Source organism: Panthera uncia, chromosome B1, assembly GCF_023721935.1.
Source record: "Panthera uncia isolate 11264 chromosome B1, Puncia_PCG_1.0, whole genome shotgun sequence".
NCBI classification, from domain to species: domain Eukaryota; kingdom Metazoa; phylum Chordata; class Mammalia; order Carnivora; family Felidae; genus Panthera; species Panthera uncia.
Window position 1 is genome coordinate 127,701,207 of NC_064811.1, and position 13,655 is coordinate 127,714,861.

The following is a 13,655-nucleotide window of genomic DNA, read 5'->3' on the forward strand; positions in this document are numbered from 1 at the left end:
GACCTGAACCGAAGTCGGTGGCTTAACCGACTGAGCCACCCAGGCACCCCCAAAATCATGTTTTAAAGCGCCTCTCCTCTTTCTGTGCTCAGGACCTCACTTCAGGCACAAGGAGCAGGCTTGAGTGCCACAGAACCCGAAATAATTTGGAAGGACTCTTTTTAAAACCAGAAATTGTCTTCTTGGCGTCATGCTAGGTCAGAAGCCAAAGGTTCCAGTCCCTTGAGACATCTTGGAAATATCTGCATGCATTGTACTTCTACTGATAGAAAAATGAGGACGTGACTTTATTGTCCTGTACATTTTCTTTAAGTTCTCATGGGTTTTGTGAGTATAGGCATGCTTTAGAAGAGCTCTTAAATTCACTTCCAACACATGTAAGTATAACAACAATAAAAACTCTATATAATAAAACATTTCCAAGCCCCAGCTGGTGGCCGACTTAAAATAGCAATTACACAGTCCTCATGTTTGATATAATGAGATTTGATTCATGTTTGGAATCCCTGAGGGATGTATGAATAGAGGATTTCACTATGGTTTGCAGCTGTTATCAGGAGGGATATATATCATAGCAACAAGATTTTTAGTTCAAGTTGACTTCATTCATTTGTTTTTTTCACTCATTAGATAGAACCACTAAAAATGATTTTTTAAACAAGTGCTTGTACATTCACTGCTATATATCAGGCACTGTTCTAGGTACCTAACTAATATTGCATCCTTCGATCTCCCAACAACCATATACTAAGGTATTTAATTTGTCCCTGCTGAGGGTGTATAGTCTTTTGAGAAAGGCAAACACTTAAACAGATATGTCTAGAACAATACGGTGGGTGTAGTGCTTGAGCTGTTCCAAGAGAATTATGGGGACACAAGAGAGAGACACGTGATTCAGTTTCCCATAACACTGGGGTTGAGGGGAAGGTAAAGACTACTTGAGCTAAGTCATCATTTCCTCTTTCGTGTATAATTACTTAAACTTTTATGGTTTGACAATATTATTGAATATTTTATAACATATCTAATACATGCCACCATGTTCAGTGTATTTCTAAGTGTTACTGTATTAGGCTTTAAAATATATCCATTTTCTTCTGAAAATATGGACTAAACCTGGCTTCTGCTGCTTTGAGCAATCTGTTGTTTAAATCTGAGTGGAGAGAGCCATGAGCTTTACTCTTTGAGAAATACGAACAGGTGATGATTCAGTGAATTATTAAAAAGCAAATTTAGAAAACTTAAGGTGGGATACCTTCAAAATTTGCAAAATGGTGCTCAGTCTGAATTAAAAATTCAGTTGTGTTTTGTTTGACTCTATAATGTTTGCAGAACACTTGAGGCAATGTTGAAACATCAAGAACTTTCACATAAAAATTGATGGATTTCTCATTGAAACTAAGATTTCTGATTTCCCTTAGGAAGAAATGGAATATTAGGTAAACTTAGGGCAAGATTTTGGCTTGGGCAACAATCTGCTGACCCCAAGCAGCAACTGTTTTCTCAGGATATGATGTGTTGGTCTCAAAAGGATGACTAGTTGGGATTGGGGGTAGGCACTAGAAGCAGAGGATTTGTGGGGTGACCCACAAACATTTCCATGAGGTAGGAGTGTAAAATTTGAGAGTTAATAGGAGTAAAGATGAGCTTAGAGAGGTCAAAATGGGCCAGATTCTGGCAAGCTTTGAGTGTGATGCTAAGGTACTTGAACTGGATCCTGTAGCTGGTGAGCAGACATTCAGGTTTTAAGCAGGGGATTCATGTAGTCAGATTTCTATTCCAGACAGATCGTTCTGTTAGTAAATGGTGGGGAAAATCAAGGGCACCCAATCTAAACATTGGAGTCTAGTTAAAAAGCTGTTGCAATTAGGGTACCTGGGTGGCTCAGTCAGTTAAGTATCCAACTCTTAGTTTTGGCTCAGGTCATGATCCCACAGCTTTGTGGGTCAAGCCCCACATTGGGCTCTACATGGACAGTGCAGACCCTGCTTGGGTCTCCCTCTCTCTTCGCCCTTCCCCTGCTCACGCTGTCTCTGTCTCTCTCAAAATAAATAAACTTAAAAACAAAATTCTAGGAGGGCCTGGGTGGCTCAGTCAGTTGAGCACCCAACTTCAGCCCAGGTCATGATCTTGTAGTTCGTTAGTTCGAGCCCCACATCAGGCTATCTGCTGTCAGCACGAGCCCATTTCTGATGCTCTGTCCCCCGCCCCCCTCCCCGCCCCATCCCTCCCCTGCTTGTGTGTGCGCTCTCTCTCTCAAAAAATAAGCATTAAAAAAAAAAGCTGTTGCAGTTATCTAGGAAAGATATAGAGAGGCTGGAACAGTAGGGGTAGGGGAAAATACACAAAAGACTTGAGACATATAAAGAAGTATTGAAAAAGTTCAAGGATTTATATAATATGGAGCAAGAGGATGAGGAAGCAGGTGAAGATAACTCCTATGATTCTAACCACTGGGTGGGCCGTGGTGCCATTTAGGGTAGGAGGAGATCACAGAAGAAAGAGCAATGTGGAAGGGAAGATAATGCTCATTTCCAGGCCTGTGGAGTTTGGGTGTCTGTGTGGATGGCCAAATAGAGATGTCCAACAGGGAGGTAGATGTAGATGCTGTCATAGTCCATTTGGATAAGTAGAGCAAAAATACCACACACTGGATGCCATAAACAACAAACATTTATTTTTCCCAGTTCTGGAGGCTGGAAAGTCCAAGATCGAAGCCTGGCAGTGTCTGTGTCTGGTGAGACCCCACTTCCTGGTACATAGAAGGCTGTCCTCTAGCTATGCCCTCCTGTGGACGAGGCTAAGGAGCTCTCTGGGATCTCTTTTCAAAGGGCACTAACCCCATTCATGAGGGCCCACCCTCATAACTTAGTCACCTCCCAAAGGCCACAACTTCTAGCTCCACTGCATCAGAGGTTAGGTTTCAACATAGAATTTGGGGGGGACACAAACACAGTCTGCAGCAGGAGTCTAAGGCTCAAAGATTGTTTCTCCCCTTCTCTTCCCTCCTGGAGGTAATCACCAAGATCCTAAATTTTTGTGGGTTTTATATACTTTTATCACATTTCATTATCACTAAACAATATGTTGCTTTTGGGGGAGGGTTGTATAAGTGCTATAGTACTGTCTTCTTTTGTGACAGCCTTGGTGTTCATGCAGTTTTTCAATATTATGCCTGTGAGTTTCATCTATGTAGATACTTGTACCTGTGGTTCGTTCTTTCGCCATTCGGTAGTCCTTTGTCCGGGGCAGTTTCTCCATTCTCCTGTCAGTAGACACCTGGATGTTTCTGGGTTTGGGCTGCAAGGAACAGTTGTCTTTATAGACCTTCTTATCTGTGTATTTGATGAACATCTAAGCCTAGGGATGTACCTAAAATTGGAATGGCTGGACTGTATTGTGTGGGCAGCTGCACTCTTTCCTGAAGGCTTTGTGCTGATTTATAATCCCACTTGAAGTCGCCATCTTTTCTTTAAGTTAAGAATGTTTGTTTTGTTGTATAGAAACCTATATTCATTAAATAGTTTTTCGTAGAAAAACATCTCTTGTTCTAATACAAGATTGTTAGCCCACATCATGAGCCCACTTCAGATGTTTGTGATGAAAAAACATGATTATTTGTATTTTTTATTTTTTTAATTATTTATTTATTTATTTATTTTTAACGTTTATTTATTTTTGAGACAGAGAGAGACAGAGCATGAACGGGGGAGGGTCAGACAGAGGGAGACACAGAATCTGAAACGGGCTCCAGGCTCTGAGCTGTCAGCACAGAGCCCGACGCGGGGCTTGAACTCACGGACCATGAGATCATGACCTGAGCCGAAGTCGGCCGCTTAACTGACTGAGCCACCCAGGCGCCCCAAAACATGATTATTTTTAGCATCCTTCCTTCACTTGCTTTAACTTTTCCATTCCACCTTCTTGCCCCCTTTGAATTCATTATTTCATTTTCCCTTTCATTCAGAAGGCCAAAGCGCTCTGCTTTATACTTTTTAGACCCTGTTCCCTTTTCCTACTCTTCGTACCCATCCCCCCTACACCCATTCTCTGCCATGGACACTTGAGGAAGGGCGACCTAAATTCCATATCCTGACGTTCCCTGAGGATTCGTGGGCAGGAGCAAAATTCTCACCATCAGAAAAGCAAAAGAGGGCAGGACACTGGTGGCCTCTGGAAAATCCCACGGTTGAGCTCCCTTTGACCCAAGTGCAGCTTGTGTCATCAGTATAATTAGCCTCTGGGGACTGGCGGATATTGGGTCTGTTGAACTCCCTGTCTGTTTCCTGAGCGGAAAAGTAAATAGCGCTGGGACCTACTCAGTGTTTCCTAGGGGTTATTTATGAATACAGCAGGACAGTCTGCAAATAGAAACATTGCACTGTGAGGTGTCCCAAGGTGAGTAGAGCAGGGCCTGCTCTGCTCTTTGCTAGAAACAGGCAGCGATGGCTTCAACAGAAAGAACAGACCAGAGCCTGGTTCCTCGTGGGGCAGAGGGAAAGCGAGCCACTTCCACTTGGCCAGAGAGTCTCAGGAGGGCTGCAGAGGCCCTGAGGCCCCCAGCAAGGGCTGGGTCCCCAATTAGGGCTGCAAATGCTTTCCTTGGCTCCCAGGATCTTGGCTCTGGGCTGCATGACCCACCTTTGTAATTTAGCCTCTGGGGCATTTCTGGAGTGAGGGGGCTTCTCTCTGAGCAGTATCTGTATTGCAGCAAGGGGAGTTGCCCTGGGAGGGGTTGTCAGAGCTTCGTTCCCAGAGCTTCTTCACTTTCCCTGCACAGTGCAATGACCTGAGCAGTTTGAAAAAAAGCCCAATACCTGGGTCCCACCCTCAGAGATTCTGCTGTAATGATGTAATGTAAATCCTGGGCATCGGGATTTGTCAGTGCTCTCCGGATGATTCCAGTGTGCAGCCAAAGCTGAGAAGCGTTGCCCAAGTTGAAAGGTGAACTTGCAGGGTTATCAAAGGACCATCCATTGTTTTCTATTTTGCTGTAATAACTACCATGTATTAAAATTCATTGTATGGGGCGCCTGGGTGGCTCAGTCAGTTAAGCGTCTGACTTCGGCTCAGGTCATGATCTCGTGGTTCATGAGTTCAAGCCCCACGTCAGGCTCTGTGCTGATGGCTCAGAGCCTGGAGCCTGTTTCAGATTCTGTGTCTCCCTCTCTCTCTGACCCTCCCCCGTTCATGCTCTGTCTCTCTCTGTCTCAAAAATAAATAAACGTTAAAAAAAAAAAAACCATTGTATGCCAGACAAGGTGCTAAACTCTGAACATGCATTAGCTCACAATGGTTAGCCCTGGGTCAATGGTAAGTAAACAAAGGCTCAGAGAGGTTAAGGGATTTGCCCAAGTTTACACAGTGGAGTTGGAATTTATATTCTGCTCTTTCTGATTTCGCTGCTTGTGCTCTAGCCACTTTACCACGCTACCCCTGGTAACTCCTTCTCTGGAGAAATATCAGGGAGGGTTTGGAGAATGACAGCCCTTTCATTCGAAGGTTCAAGTTAGCATGATTAAAAACATGAATGAGGGAGAGACAGAAGAATGCAAGGGAGTGAGGCAAGAAGAGGGAGTTGCCCAATTTGAATTTGGGATCAAAATGCCTTCTACAATGAGGTCTTTCTTTGTGCAGCCCAGAGGAACCACAGTCATCCGCACAATCTGGGGGCCCAGACTGCTGTGGGGAGGGGCAGGCCTGGGCAGGGCTCTGACTCAGCTTTGATGACAGAGACAAAGGCTCTCTCCAGCCAGCAAAGTCCATCAGACCCCTTGGTTTGGGTTCCTGGGATGGGCACAGCGGGCCCTAAAGACCCTGGAGATGCTGCAGGGCACAGTCAGGTCAGCCAGGGAGACAGAGAGGAGAAAGCAAAGGAACTGGCAATGAGATTTTAATTGTTCTTATCACCTGTTTTTTGGTGTGTATTAGTTTTATGATGAGAAAAATCAATACTGAAAATATTAACTATCATGTGAGCATTAATTCTACAACCTGTTGTACTTGAATTAACAATCTCTCCAAAGGCACTTCCTGTAGACTGAGAATGTATTTCAAAAACCACAACTATACAGCCTAAGGCTATTTGTTAGCATGTAGACCATTTGGTCACCTAATTTATATTCAATTTGGGGCATATAAACAGTAGGAATACTGATTTTCTTCTTTTTGAGCCCAGAGTCTCTACTCCTATAACCACTTCCCAAATTGTGACAGTTTTCTCTTCTTCCCATCACCACGATTTAAGATAAAAATGTCGGGGCACTTGGGTGGCTCAGTAGGTTCAGCGTCCGACTTTGGCTCAGGTCATGATCTTAAGGTTCGTGGGTTTGAGCCCTGAGTCGGGCTCACTGCTATCACCCTCTTTTTCTGCCCTTCCCCCCTTGTGTTCTCTCTCAAAAATAGACATTAAAAAAAAAAAAAGATAATGATGGAAACATAATGTGTAACAGGCTTTCTCTGGGATGAATCCAGAGTAGCCAGGCCATTTCCCATATGGTCATTTCCTTCCCATGGCTTCTGTGCTGCCACCTTTTTTAGCTTGAGCCAGAGATTCTCACTTCCTGATCTTGTGAGACAGAGATGCATCTGGATCTTTCTTTCCCTATGTTAGGTCTGGAACATTATATAAAGACACCTGTATGGAACTGCTGCTTTCTTGCCAAGAAGTTGTGTGTTTTTTTGTTTTTTGTTTTTGTTTTTGTTTTTTAAGATTTTTGTTTTTAAGTAATCTCTACACCCAACGTGGGTTATGAGAACTTATAACCTGAGGTCAAGAGTCTCATGCTCTACTGACTGAGCCGGCCAGATGCCCAGGAGTTGGCTTTCTTGTCATATTCTTACCCCGTTGGCTCTGACACTGTTACCCCAGACACAACTCCCCACACCCATCATGGTGGTGCATTTGGATGTTTATTTTGGAAATGCAAAATGTCCCAAGGAGTTGGCCTGCTGTTTCTCATTAAGTATACCAATTGCCTGGAACAACTTTTATGGAAAGCCTACCAAAGTCTTTCTCATTACATCACAGAAGATCAGAGACTTAGTTCATAATACCCAAAACACTGTTTGGTTTTACTGTAATGATTCTCTCAAGTACCTCAATCATCTAGGTCATTGAAAAAAGATCTCAGAAAGAGTGTGTCTTATCTTAAGAAGTCTGACTTAGACATTCTGAATGCAAGTGTGTGTGTTCATGCACACATTCATGCACAAGCACAAAACGGCACAGAAGAGTGAAGATGGTTGTAATGATGCTAATGCAATGGGCAGCCATGGTCACAGGGTCTGAGCCAGGCTTTTCTGGAATCAGCATCGTGTTGAGCAGCAAACCTGTTTCTCCCCTCTCCAACAATGGAATGTACTGACCAGTGGGATGGTAAATTCCTAGAAGTGTTCATTCTTGGCTGCATGGAATGAAGGGCTGGTTCTCTCTGGCCTCTTACCAGCCTTCTGATTCATGATCTTTCTGCTAGGAGGGCAGTTAAAGCTGGATATTAAATATGCTAAACCCTGGACACAGAAACCCTGTGTAATTATCGAAAGAAATCCTTTCTCTTTTGGTTGGCTTTTCCCTAGAGAGGCATAAAATTGTTGAGAAATGGGGATACTTTGGAGGAGATACTTTCATTACCACAAGTAGACTCTCAGGCTTGAAGGTGAGACAAACTTACCTCTAATAGGCCACATAATGGAGAGCAGAGGAGGGGCAGAGAGAGAGGCAGAGAGAGAATCCTAAGCAGGATCCGCAGGGTCGTTGCAGGGCCCAATGTGAACTCACGAACTGTGAGACCATGACCTGAGCTGAAATCAAGAGTTGATACTTAACCGACTGAGCCACCCAGGCACCCCTAATTTATTTTTTTTAATGTGTTTAGAACACTGAGTTAATTTTAGTTTTTATAAGTTTTTTAAAAATTTTATTTATTTATTTTGAGACAGGGAGAGAATGAGCAGGGGAGGAAGAGAGAGAGTCCAAAGCAGGCTCTGTGCTGTCAGCACAGAGCCCAACTCAGGGCTCCATCCCACCAACTGTGAGATCATGACCTGAACCAAAATCAAGAGTCAGATGCTTAACCAACTGAGCCACCCAAGTGCCTCCCTTTTTTTTTTTTCTTTTTTAAATTTTCTTTTTTAATTTTTTTTAATGTTTATTTATTTTTGAGACAGAGACAGAGCATGAGTGGGAGAGGGGGAGAGAGAGAGAGAGAGAGACAGACAGACAGACAGACAGAATCTGAAGGAGACTCCAGGCTCTGAGCTGTCAATACAGAGCCTGACGTGGGGCTTGAACTCACGGACCATGAGATCATGACCTGAGCTGAAGTCAGACGTTTAACTGACTGAGCCACTCAGGCGCCCCTCTTTTTTTTTTTTTTTAATCAAAGTAACATCCATACAGAACTGTACGCCTTTTCCCAAACCTATCATGTGGCTTCTGGTCACATGGCTTCCCGTTTTTCATTTCTAGGTCTGTGGCCTCACTGAAGAGGTAGTCACCTTGAATTTCTGTCCTTGAGGAAGCCCTACTGGGGAGGTGGGGGTGGAACTGGACCTTGAGGAGGGGTGGGCTGTAAAGGGCAAAGGGAGTGGGAGGTGAAGGCAGGAATATGATGCCCTTCGTGTCCACTCACTTCCAGTCCAGGCTGTCTCTAATCCCACAGGAAAAGCTTCAGATGGGAGCAGTTTGATATTCATGAAGTATCATAATTAATGGATCATATATCGTTTTTAAAAATTATACCAGTAACAGTCATGCCTTCTACTTACCTTCACCTCAGCACAAGGTTTGGGATGAATTTTGCTACAAGATACACATGTTAAAAAGTTAAACTGTTTCTGGGGCGCCTGGGTGGCTCAGTCAGTTCAGCATCTGACTCTCGATTTCAGCTCAGGTCTTGATCTCACGATTGGCGAGTTCGAGCCCAGCATCGGACTCTGCGCTAACAGCACAGAGCCTGCTTGGGATTCTCTCTCTCTTCTTCTCTCCGCCCCTCCCCTGCTCATGCTCTCTGTCTGTCTCTCTCTCAAAATAAATAAATAGACATTTAAAAAAATCAAACGGTTTGTATACTGGAATCTTTTCATTCCCACCACGGAAGACAAAGATAGTTGTGCTTTAGATGTTGAGTGAATGACAGCAGACAACTGCTAAATATCCAGGAAAACTGTTTTGAGTGACTTGATAACCACCATGAATCCATACTTTGGTTTTCTGCATGTCACTTGCCTAGGCTGAGTTCAACATCCAGAGTTTGGAGGGAAGATTAGGGGCCTGCTCCAGAAGGCAGAGTCCCTGGTTTCCCAGGCGGTTTCCCTGCCGCGAGCCTGCTAACGTGCATGTGCTGGTGCATATTTATTCACCTCATCTTCTCTCTCGCTCTCTAAACTTCCTCTCTCTCCCACCTAACAGTGCATTTTCTTCTAGAACTGCAATATTTGATTCTGAGCCTTGCCTCCCTTTTATCATAAGCCCTAAAACATCTCATCAAGCTTGTTTGATGTTTTAAGTGTCACTAACTTGAGGTAGCATCTGCTGGGCCCTGTCCTCTTCTGGCAGGGTTGATTTCCCACCCCTAATACCTTTGCCCAGACCTCCCTCTGCATATCCACTGCAGAGGCCATCAGTATGAAAACCACCCCTACAATGCCAAGCCTCCACTCACTTTCATTCTTTCATCAAAGCCCGGGACACAGCAATGAAGAAGTTCTGAGCCGCGCTGCCACTAACCGGCCACTTGCGTAGCCACGAGTGTAGACACTTCAAGCGCTTCGAGCACGTCAAGATCCTGTTATCTTTCTGACCCAGTTCCAGGATCCTGGCCTGGTCACACCCTCAGTGTTCACACCTCCACTGGCCTGGACCAGCTCCCGCAAGTGGGGCGTGGTCACAGATGAGTCAGGGGTAACTAGGAGGTTGTTCTGGCGTCGACTAGCTGTGTTGACCTTACTCAAGTTATATTACTTTTCTAAGCCTCGGTGTCCTGATATGTAAAATAGGGGTAATAATAGTACTACCTCATCCGCATAGGACTATTGCAGATTCTGAGAAATACAGGTAGAACTCAGCACAGTTACTGATGGTGATGACAGTGATGATGGTAATGATAACTCCCAATCCCAGTCCGCCAGGATGATTTTCAACCTTCAGCCACTGATGGCCAGGGACCAGCCCTGTCTTGGCTCTAGACTGGATCCTCTTCTTCTTTCCTCCCTTGGGAACTTTATTCTTACTGGTTCATACTTCATGACCGTACCTGGGCATCCTGGCTGACATGCTTATTGCAGAGAGCAGTAAGCAGCTTCTCCCACTGATTCGCAGAACTCAACACCTTGACTTTTATTTTCTCGTCACTTGTTTCCCTTACTTCTGTAGCTCTAAAGCATCTTCACTGGGCAGAACAGAGGGGTTCTTCCACCTGGCTTGCTCGGAATGCCTATCCATCGATGCCTCCAGGCACAGGCTTGGCTCCAGCAGCAGAGGGGTGGCAGCTGGCACTTTAAAAAGGTTGGACGATCCTAGAGAACTTTCTCCCCCTCACCGTCCCCCACCCCTCACCCCCATTCAAAAACTCTTTCGGAGTCTGGCCATTTCTTTACTTCCTTACAAATTTCTCCCTGCAGAGGTTCATTTTCCTTTTAAACTAAGTTTGCTCCCACTGCATCAGAGTTTCACCGTTGAGCTGTTTTCTACCCACCAGTGGTGGACGAGAGGAGTTCTCGGCAAATTCCAGAACTGTGCTCGTGTGGATGTTTGCCAGTGGCAAGTTGCACAAATAAAGTTAAACTTTTTGCAGTTCCCGGGTCCATTACGTTTTTCCCAGCAAATGTTTCCATTTTTTTCCTTCCCGTTCATCCACATCTAGAGTAGAATTTCTCTTTCCTTCTGTGTATCAACTGGGCTGCAACAGATTCCTAACTTAAAGTTCTTAAATTTGAAAAACTTAAAATTAAAAAAAATTTTAAATGAAACATTTTATTTTATAGACACACATACACGTGCATGTGTGCACACATGAGTATGTACATGTCGAACTCCCCGTTTCAAGATATAAAATGCCTTCAACATCCCAAATGCTCTCTAATGTTTCTTTAATGTCCCTTCCCTATTAAGACCAACGGCCACCACAGGCAAAATGACTTCAGTGATTCCTATCATCATGTGTTAGTTTTGCCTGTTCTTGAAATTCACGTGAATGGAATCACACGATGGGCACTCTTTAACGGTTGGCTTTTTTGCTCATCTCACACGTCTGTGAGATTGGTTCGTGCTTTTTGTAGCAGTGGTTACTTCTGATTGCTGTATGTGTTTCATTGCTGTATGAATATTCTGTAGTTTATCCATTCCACTGTTGCTGGACATCGGAGTTGTTTCCAGTTTTTAGCTATTTTGAATGAAGCTGCTGTGGAAATTCCTGAGCAAGTCTCTCGGTGGGCAAGTTCGTTCCTTTTGACTGTATACCTCGCGGTGGGATTGTTGGGTCCTAGGGTAATCATAGTTTGGCCGCAGTAAAGATTGCCAGATAGCTTTCCAAAATGGTTATACTAATTTGCACTCCCACCAGTGAAGTGTGAGTGTATTCGTTGCTCAATATCCTTGTCAATACTTTGCCTTGTTGGCCTTTGAGTTGTAGTCATTCTGGTGGGTGTATTATAGTATTTCATTGTGATTTTAATTGGCATCTCCTGATGCAGTACTGATGTTAAGTAACTTTTATATGCTTATTGGCCATTTGAATATGGTCTATTGCAAAATGCCTGTTTAAGTCTTTCGCTCATTTAAAAAATTGGATTTTTAAAATCTTTTTTTAATTAAATGTTTATTTATTTATTAAAAAAATTTTTTTTAACGTTTATTTATTTTTGAGACAGAGAGAGACAGAGCATGAACAGGGGAGGGGCAGAGAGAGAGGGAGACACAGAATCTGAAACAGGCTCCAGGCTCTGAGCTGTCAGCACAGAGCCCGACGAGGGGCTCGAACTCACGGACTGTGAGATCATGACCTGAGCCGAAGTCGGACGCTTAACCAACCGAGCCACCCAGGCGCCCCAAATGTTTATTTATTTTTGAGAGAGAGAGGAGAGAGAGAGAGCTCGTGTAAGTGGGGGAGAGGTAGAGAGAGAGAGAGAGAGAGACATAGAATCTGAAGCAGGCTCCAGGCTCAGAGCTATCAGCACAGAGCCTGATGCGGGGTTTGAACACACAAACCGTGAAATCATGACCTGAGCTGAAGCCTGATGCTTAACCAAGTGAGCCACCCAGGCACCCCTAATTATCTTTTTTTTTTTTTAATTCATAGGAGCTCTCTGCATATTCTAGACATTACTACGTTGTCAGATATACGTATTGTGAACATCTGTCAGTCTGAGATTTACCTCTTTCTTTGCTCTCTTACTGGTATTTTTTTGGTGAGGACACTGATCTTAACTTTAATGTGGTCCAATGAATCAGTCTTATTTTTTTTTAATTTTTAAAATGTTTATTTATTTATTTTGAGAGAAAGAGAGCACACAAGTGGGGGAGAGTCAGAGAAAGAAGGATACAGAGAATCCCAAGCAAGCTCTGTACCATCAGCACTGAGCTCTATGAGGGGCTTAAACTCATCAACTGTGAGATCACGACCTGAGCCGAAATCAAGAGTCTGATCCACACAGGTGTCCCAGAAGTGCCTTTGTTATAAAGCAATGGAACATGTCGTAGGCCAGTTTCTGGGCTCTCAAGTTTGCTCCGTGGATCTATTTGAATACCTTGGTGCCAGTACCATAGTGTCTTGATTACTGTAGCTTTATAGTAAATCTTGATGTCTGCTATTGTTAATCTTTCAATGTTATCCTTCAAGATTATCCTGGCTATTCTAGGTCTTTTCTATTGCCATATTAATTTTGGAATCAGCTTGCCAATTCTCTCTCTCTCTCTCTCCGCTTCCTGGCATTTGATTGACATTTCATTAAATTCATAGATTATTTAGGAATAAAACTGACATATTAACAATATTGAGACTTGATATATGTCTCCACTGTTAGGTCTTTGGGTTATCTTATGTTTTGTCAACGTTTCTCAATGTTTTATCATTTTCAGTGTAGAAAAAAATAAGATGTATATTTTACTCAGCATATACTGAGGAGTATATGATTTCCTTTTTTATTGGGGAGGAGTAATAATATAAAAGCTACTAAAAAATCAAATTCCAGAGGTGCCTGGGTGGCTCAGTCGGTTGGGCGTCTGACTTTGGCTCAGGTCATGATCTCACACTTGTGGGTTCGAGCCCCGCGTCAGGCTCTGTGCTAACAGCTCAGAGCCTGGAGACTCCTTCAGATTCTGGTCTCCCTCTCTCTCTGCCCTTCCCTTGTTCATGCTCTGTCTCTCTCTCTCAAGAATAAAAAAACATTAAAAAAAATTTTTTTTAATCAAACTCCATTTCTAGTCTATTAATAATAGGCCTCAAAGAAGTCTAGAGGCTGCACAGTGGCTTTGGTCTGGCTACTTGACAATGCCTGCTACTGCTATGCTCCAAGTTTCCATAGATTCATTTGGGCCTCCCCACATCTCTCCACACTAAGTATCCTATCTACTCTGGCAGTTTGTGCCACCTTTTCATCCCTCAAGACTTATTTCATTTCGTTATTTACTTGCAGCAGTGTTTCAGACGGGGTGT